The sequence below is a fragment of the Dipodomys spectabilis genome, unplaced genomic scaffold (assembly GCF_019054845.1).
Source record: "Dipodomys spectabilis isolate Male_0828 unplaced genomic scaffold, ASM1905484v1 ptg000379l, whole genome shotgun sequence".
In the NCBI taxonomy this organism is placed as follows: Eukaryota; Metazoa; Chordata; class Mammalia; order Rodentia; family Heteromyidae; genus Dipodomys; species Dipodomys spectabilis.
In genome coordinates, this window is record NW_024871056.1 from 675,659 (window position 1) to 682,832 (window position 7,174).

General features: G+C 59.9%; 1 protein-coding gene across 3 annotated transcripts in view; it reads right to left on the reverse strand.

Annotated features, from left to right (window-relative positions):
- The window catches only part of Usp36 (ubiquitin specific peptidase 36), a 33,477-nt gene extending 30,754 nt beyond the window's left edge, over positions 1-2,723 (reverse strand). For all 3 annotated transcript variants that reach the window (XM_042667151.1, XM_042667149.1, XM_042667150.1), the window contains exons 1-2: positions 2,637-2,723; positions 1,417-1,569 (exon numbers count right to left, since the gene is read on the reverse strand). The gene's annotated coding sequence lies outside the window, so the exon portion shown is untranslated. The remainder of the gene's footprint in view (positions 1-1,416; positions 1,570-2,636) is intronic.
- Between the last annotated feature and the right edge of the window lie 4,451 nt (positions 2,724-7,174).

The following is a 7,174-nucleotide window of genomic DNA, read 5'->3' on the forward strand; positions in this document are numbered from 1 at the left end:
GAATTTTTCCATTTTCTTTTCTTTTTTTGGGTCCAGTCGTGAGGCCTGAACTCTGGGCCTGGGCGCTGTCCCTCAGCTCTTCAGCTCAAGGCTAGAGCTCTACCACTTGAGCCACAGCGCCACTTGCAGCTTTTTTCTTTTTGCTTATGTGGTGCTGAGGAATTGAACCCAGGGCCTCATGCATGCAAGGCAAGCACTCTACCACTTTGTCACCTTCCCAGCCCCTCCATTTATTTTTCTAATGAAGCTGCCATTCATTTTTAAATTATATTGGCTCATTATATTTTTCTTTTCTTTTTTTTTGTTGGTCATGGGGGCTTGAACTCTAGGCCTAGGCACTTTCCCTGAGCTCTTCAGCTCAATGCTAGTGATTTGCCACTTGAGCCACAGTGCCACTTCTGGGTTTTCTGGTGGTTAATTGGAGATAAAGAGTCTCAGACTTTCCTGCCTGGGCTGGCTTTGAACCACGATCCTTTGAACCACAGGCTCCTGAGTAGCTAGGATTACAGGCATGAGCCACCGGCACCCACCTGGCTCATTTTATTTCTATGGAAAATGTATATGCCTATTATCTCTAAGAGTGAGAAGAAAAAGAGAAAAGAAATAGGCCTGGAGAAGAGTCGAGTACAAGGCAGGTCTTGCCAACACTTCTCAAGAAAAGCTAGGGGGCAGGTGGGGACCAGGCCTTGGAAAGTGGCAGACTTGGGGGTTTCTACCACCTTTAGCCACAGATCTGGAGATAAGGTGGATCGTAAAATAGGAACAAAGATAGTGGGAAAGTAGCTGCAGGGATAGTGAGATGGCTGGTTACATGGCGTCCCTAACAGAGGAGGGGCAGATACTGGAAGACAGGATACTACCATCACCTGACTGCCACCCCTACATACATCACTAGTCTGCCCACCCTCTCAAGCATCAAAAGTCAAAGCTTTCATTATTTGGGTCACAACTAGAAAATATGTCCCCAAAGTGCCCATTCATATCAGATGTGATGACTCAGAAAACCTGGATGTAATACCCAGACTTCCCTGGAGAATCAGCTCATCAAAACTCCACTCCAGGTGACACTGATCAAGACACACTGTACTCATTACCTGACTTAGGGGGCTGTAACCTCTTTGTACAATCACTTAGTAATTAAAATCAAAAAAACCCACTAACCTCCACTCTAGTGAAAGAAAGAACACTCCTGTCAGCTCTAAGTCACTCAAATAGGTCATTACAGATCATCTAATTTCATATATAGATCACTTATATGTAAGTACATCTATAAAGAATAGGTGTGCAAGAAACTCTAGTACCAGTTCTCTAGGGTGAGGAAATCTATTGCCCAGCCTCTGCTTACATCTTAACTAAGACAATCTCACCAACAATAATCACTGCTGTCTCAGGTAGGAAGAGACCTGGGCCACTCACCTGGATGAGTGACCCTGGCTGCTACTTCCCTAGCCAGCAGGGAGTCAGGTTCCGAAGGGTAAGTTCTGGTGGGGCAGGTGATCTGTCTGCTGGACCTTGGCCTTGTCAGTCACCAACACTGCCAAGTGTAGTATCCAGAATGGTTGTCAACACCTATGGGATGAGCAGGAAGACATCACCAAAGCCAACTCTTCACTTGTCTTCCCATGGATTTCGTGTGGGAAGAAGGTGACCTTCCACTAGGAAAGTCATCAATCAGGTTAAAGGGAGCCAAGTGTGAACAAAAGGTAATTTTTTTTTTAAGTGGTGGCAGAAAAGACCAGCCTCCCTTTTAACAACTGCACCTGAAATCTTAAGCGCTAACCTAAAACTCATCTCTGTGATGTGTGAGGACTAAAAAAAAGAAAATGTTCTTGCCCAGCAAGCTCTCTGCTGTGCACGATTAACGCAAACACCTGGTTGGGGAGGGGGGGGCGCAGGATGGTGTCTGCAGGTGGGAATTCTTAGGAAATCTGGCATCTGTTCGGGGACAACTTAAAGCTCTAACAACAGGCATCTCTAGCCCTCAAAGTACTCAAGCACAGCTACCTTTCAACCCAACACCCTCGGCACCCCTTCGGTCTCGTCCCGCACGCCGACAGCCCAGCACGTGCTGGCGACCGGGAGTCCATGACAGGAGAGGCCGGAGGCCCCGGGACGCGGCTGAGCACGCCGGGCTCCACTGTGTGGGCGCGGGGTTATCCGCCCCCCGCCCCGGCGGTCTCTAGTTTGAGGGTGCACGCAGCTCCCCAGGGGGCTCGCCACACAGCCCGGCGGCCGCGGTGGGCATTTTAAAACCCTCGTGGTCCCCGGCCCGAGCTCGGGCCGGGCCGCCTCGGACCGTGACCACGAGGAAGGCCCCGCGCCCCCGGCCCGCCGCGGGGAAGGCCGGGACCCCGCAGAGCGGACGCCCGGGGCCCGGCGGGGCCGAGGCCTGCCACGGGGCGGAGGCTCCAGGGCCGTCCCCGCGCCCCCGGCCCCGGCTCCCCGCCTGCGCCCCTTCTCGGGGGCCCGCGACGCCCGCTCTGACAGCGGGGTCACCCCCGCGCGGACGACGCGTCCCCAGGCCCCTTCTTGGGGACCCCGGGCGTTTGGAGCGGTTCCGGGCGCTCCCGCCCCGGGGCCCGCGGACCGCGCCGCCCCCCGCGCCCCCGCGGGCCGCCCCGCCCGCCTCAGCTCACCCGGCGCCCTCAGCCGCCCGCCGCAGCACCGCAAGGTGTCGGCGTCCGCTCGGGTCCGGCCCGCACGCTCACCATCCGGGTCTCCGGCGCCTCACACACGTGTCACGGCGACGCTTAAAGGAGCCGCGTGCCGGGACCGCGTCGCTCGGCCCAGAAGCAAGCTCCTCAGCTTTAAGAGGCGGGCCCTCCCGCTGTCCGGGCCCGCCCGCCGCCGCCGCCGCCTGGCCAGCGGCGCGCGTCACCTCCCGGCCCCCCCGGACCCCTCCCGCTTACGCGATGACGCAAGCGCGCAGAGGCAAGGGCGCCCCGCCTCCCGGGTCGCGTGCGCTTCCCGCAGAGCACGTGAGGTGTCGTCACTTCCGGGGCGGTGCCGGCGGCGGGCGGGACCTGCGTGCCCCAGGGCCGCGAGACCCCGGCGAGCGGGCCGTGCCACCGGCGGGGGCTGCGGCGCGTCGGCCTCCGCCGCCGTCTGCCCGGCTGGCGGCGTGTGGCGGCGCACCGCACCCTCCCCGGTGGAGGACGCACCGGATTGGCCCCGGGCGGGGGGGGGGCACCGTGGGAGGGAGGGCGCGGTGGGGGGGCACCGTGGGAGGGAGGGCGCGGTGGGGGGGCACCGTGGGAGGGAGGGCGCGGTGGGGGGGCACCGTGGGAGGGGGGGCGCGGTGGGGGGGCACCGTGGGAGGGAGGGCGCGGTGGGGGGGCACCGTGGGAGGGGGGGCGCGGTGGGGGGGCACCGTGGGAGGGAGGGCGCGGTGGGGGGGGCACCGTGGGAGGGAGGGCGCGGTGGGGGGGGCACCGTGGGAGGGAGGGCGGGGGGGGGCACCGTGGGAGGGAGGGCGCGGTGGGGGGGCACCGTGGGAGGGGGGGCGCGGTGGGGGGGCACCGTGGGAGGGGGGGCGCGGTGGGGGGGCACCGTGGGAGGGAGGGCGCGGTGGGGGGGGCACCGTGGGAGGGAGGGCGCGGTGTGGGGGCACCGTGGGAGGGAGGGTGCGGTGGGGGGGCACCGTGGGAGGGAGGGCGCGGTGGGGGGGCACCGTGGGAGGGAGGGCGCGGTGGGGGGCACCGTGGGAGGGAGGGCGCGGTGGGGGGCACCGTGGGAGGGAGGGCGGGGGGGGCACCGTGGGAGGGAGGGCGCGGGGGGGGCACCGTGGGAGGGAGGGCGCGGGGGGGGGGGGCACCGTGGGAGGGAGGGCGCGGGGGGGGGCACCGTGGGAGGGAGGGCGGGGGGGGCACCGTGGGAGGGAGGGCGGGGGGGGGCACCGTGGGAGGGAGGGCGCGGTGGGGGGGCACCGTGGGAGGGAGGGCGCGGTGGGGGGGCACCGTGGGAGGGAGGGTGCGGTGGGGGGGCACCGTGGGAGGGAGGGCGCGGTGGGGGGGGCACCGTGGGAGGGAGGGCGCGGTGTGGGGGCACCGTGGGAGGGAGGGTGCGGTGGGGGGGCACCGTGGGAGGGAGGGCGCGGTGGGGGGGCACCGTGGGAGGGAGGGCGCGGTGGGGGGCACCGTGGGAGGGAGGGCGGGGGGGGCACCGTGGGAGGGAGGGCGCGGGGGGGGGGCACCGTGGGAGGGAGGGCGCGGGGGGGGGGGCACCGTGGGAGGGAGGGCGCGGGGGGGGGCACCGTGGGAGGGAGGGCGCGGGGGGGGGGCACCGTGGGAGGGAGGGCGGGGGGGCACCGTGGGAGGGAGGGCGCGGTGGGCGGGGGCTCTGTTTTTAGTGCGGTGCTGGGGGCCGAACCCAGGACCCCGTGCGTGTTCAGCCCGTGCTGCGCCGCGCCCGCAGCCCCTCCGTTCTTGCGTTGAGCCGCGCCGCCCTGGTGGACCGGCGCCCTCCGCCTGGATTACAGGCCCCCCCCCCCCGCCCTGCAGGTGCCCGACCCCCACCAGCCCGCCACCGGGACCACGGCCTCCAGCCAGCCTTTGCTTTCCGTCTGGACGCTGCTGCTCCCGGCGCTGGGGGCTCGGGTCACCGCCAGCCCTCGGCCGCTTGAGCCAAGCTCCATTTCTGGCTTTGTTTTTGGTGGGGAGATAGGAGTCTCACAGACTTAGGCCGGCCCAGGCCGGCCTCAAACCCCAGTCCTCTGGTCTCGGCCTTGTGATCCAGGGTTGCAGGTGAGAGCCACCGGCGCCTGACCGACTGCCCACTGTATCAGAGGGTGTCTCAAAGGGTGCGCGCCTGACACAAGGTATCACTGGTCACTCTCTGTGTTTCTGGCTGAAAGGGGCCCGCGGGCAGGAGAATAAAACCTTGGCTGCTTTGTTTCGGTTTGAATCCCAGCTCTGCCCTAATGAGTCTGTCGCTTTGGCGATTTCCCTTAATTTACCCAAGCCTTGGTTTCCTCATCTGAGGAAAAAGATCTGCATCTCTCCTCTTCTTCAGAGAACAAAACCGACACTTGCTACCATGGATATCAGAAACGAAGGTGGCCACTCTTACCAATACAGTGAGATTTCATCTTCATGGCCATCCCACCAAAGGGTTCATTTTACAGAGGGTGTTATTTTACAGATTAAAAACAACAACAAACAAAACCTGAGTGTGCAAGACCAGGTCTGCCAGGTTCCAAGTTCACACTGAGCTGAGATAGTCAGTTACTTATTTTGGGGGGAAAAGACAGGAATTGTTGGAAGCCCTCAAGTTTGCAAGTAACACCTGAAACCTAGAATTACGGTGGGAGGGGCTTTGACGCCCCCATCTCCACTGCCTAATTCCCTCACAGACAAAGTCCCCAACATGTTCACAGGGCCAAGTTGAACATCTTTTCATGTGCTCAACTCCAAAGGGCACCTGAGAATTGCAAATGAAAGCCACATTGAGGCCTGACAGGGCAGTGCACTACTGTGGTCCCATCACTCCAGAATCTGAGGAAGGAAAACCTCAAGTTCAAAGCCAGCCTGGGCTACATGGCTAGACCTCATCTCAAACAAAACACTCTAACCAAAATTAACTGTATTTGAACATACCTTGAGAAAAAGGTATGTTAACAGTAATACTGTCACCCAGAAGTTGCTTGGTTGGCTGCTAAGCCTGGAAGATTGAGGTAAAATGGACTCAGCCTTTCCTTCAATTTCATTGCCTTCATGAATGGCAGAAGATGTGTGGTAATCTCTGGATAGATCTTTTATTGCAGTTCTAATTGTAGATTACTCCCTTTTTCGACTTCTACATCAGTTGTGGCCCTTGGTCCCTAAGAGTTTGTTCATGCTAAGCCTCCCCAGCCCTGACAGTTTACAGTTAGTAGAAACTTCAAGATCCAACCCCTAGTCTTGCCACAGCTAGTGCATAACAGCCCTGTGATGGGCATCTCTGTGGTCCTGGGTTGCCAGATTCCAGAGAGAAACCCTCATCAGAGGTGCATACCTGTGTCATCTTCCCAATCCATGTCCACGGATCTGTTAGCATTGTTCCAGAAGCCTGGCGAAGGCAGAAGGGCCTGGCATGATCAAGGCCCTCACAGCACTGGTACCAAAATAAAGACCTCTTTCAATGGCCCAGCAGTTTTTTTCACATTTGATTTTGTTTAGTCTCAAAAGGAATCTCATTGGTGATGGTTCTCATTTGCTTGTACCAAGAGGAGTTCTGCAGGGCTAGTGGAGGCCAGGAGGGAGTGCCACATGCCAGGCTCACCCCCAGGCAAGCCCAGGAGCCCTGTGACCTGCTTCCACAAGAGTCAAACAGGAAGTAGTTTGCTGTTTTGTAATTTGCTGTAATAATTTGTACTTTTTTTCTTTTTGCTGGTCCTGGAGCTTGAACTCAGTGCCTGGGCACGGTCCCTGAGCTTCTTTTGCTCAAGGCTAGCGCGCTACCACTTGAGGCACAGCACCACTTCCGGCTTTTTCTGTTTATGTAGTGCTCAGGAATCCAACCCAGGGCTTCATGCATGCTAGGCAGGCACTCTACCACTAAGCCACCCTCCTAGCCCTGTGTTTGTTTAATATCCCTCTTGCACCATTGACTGGAAATACAATAGTAGTCAGTCATGTGGGTTTCCCTCCCCTTTCTGAGACCCATCATGACCAGCTAGGGCGTGTCCAGGCTCTGAAGAACCGCCCCAAGCTGCCAGCTGTTGGCTTGGGCTCCTAGGCTGAGGGTCCCTGCCTAGGTCCTGTAGGACTACCTTCAGCCCAAGGCCACTTGCGTCTTTCCCCAGAATTCACTGGGCTGGGATCCCTTCCCCACAAAGAACTTAAGTCACCAGGGTTTCCCCAATAGCCCAAGTTGGGTTACTTTTCTAAACCTTCTTCAGGCACCTTGGCCATGTAGCTGTGGGTTTACACCCTACCAAGTTTCTTTCCAAGAACCCTAAACTGTCAGGGGGTGGCTAGCAAGGCAGTTTTAGAACTGCCCTCTAGGGAGGCCATCTCCATTAGGGACGGTGCTGAGGGGAACTTCTAATTCTTGTTCTTCAGATGCACATTTACAGATGCGACCCTTCTGCAGGGAGGCTCACTGGAGGTGCTGGTGGTTGGGCCGGGCCTGGCACCAGCCTTTCATTCCTCAGCTAGAAGGTAGTGCATGACAAGCAGTCACACAAGAGCCCGGC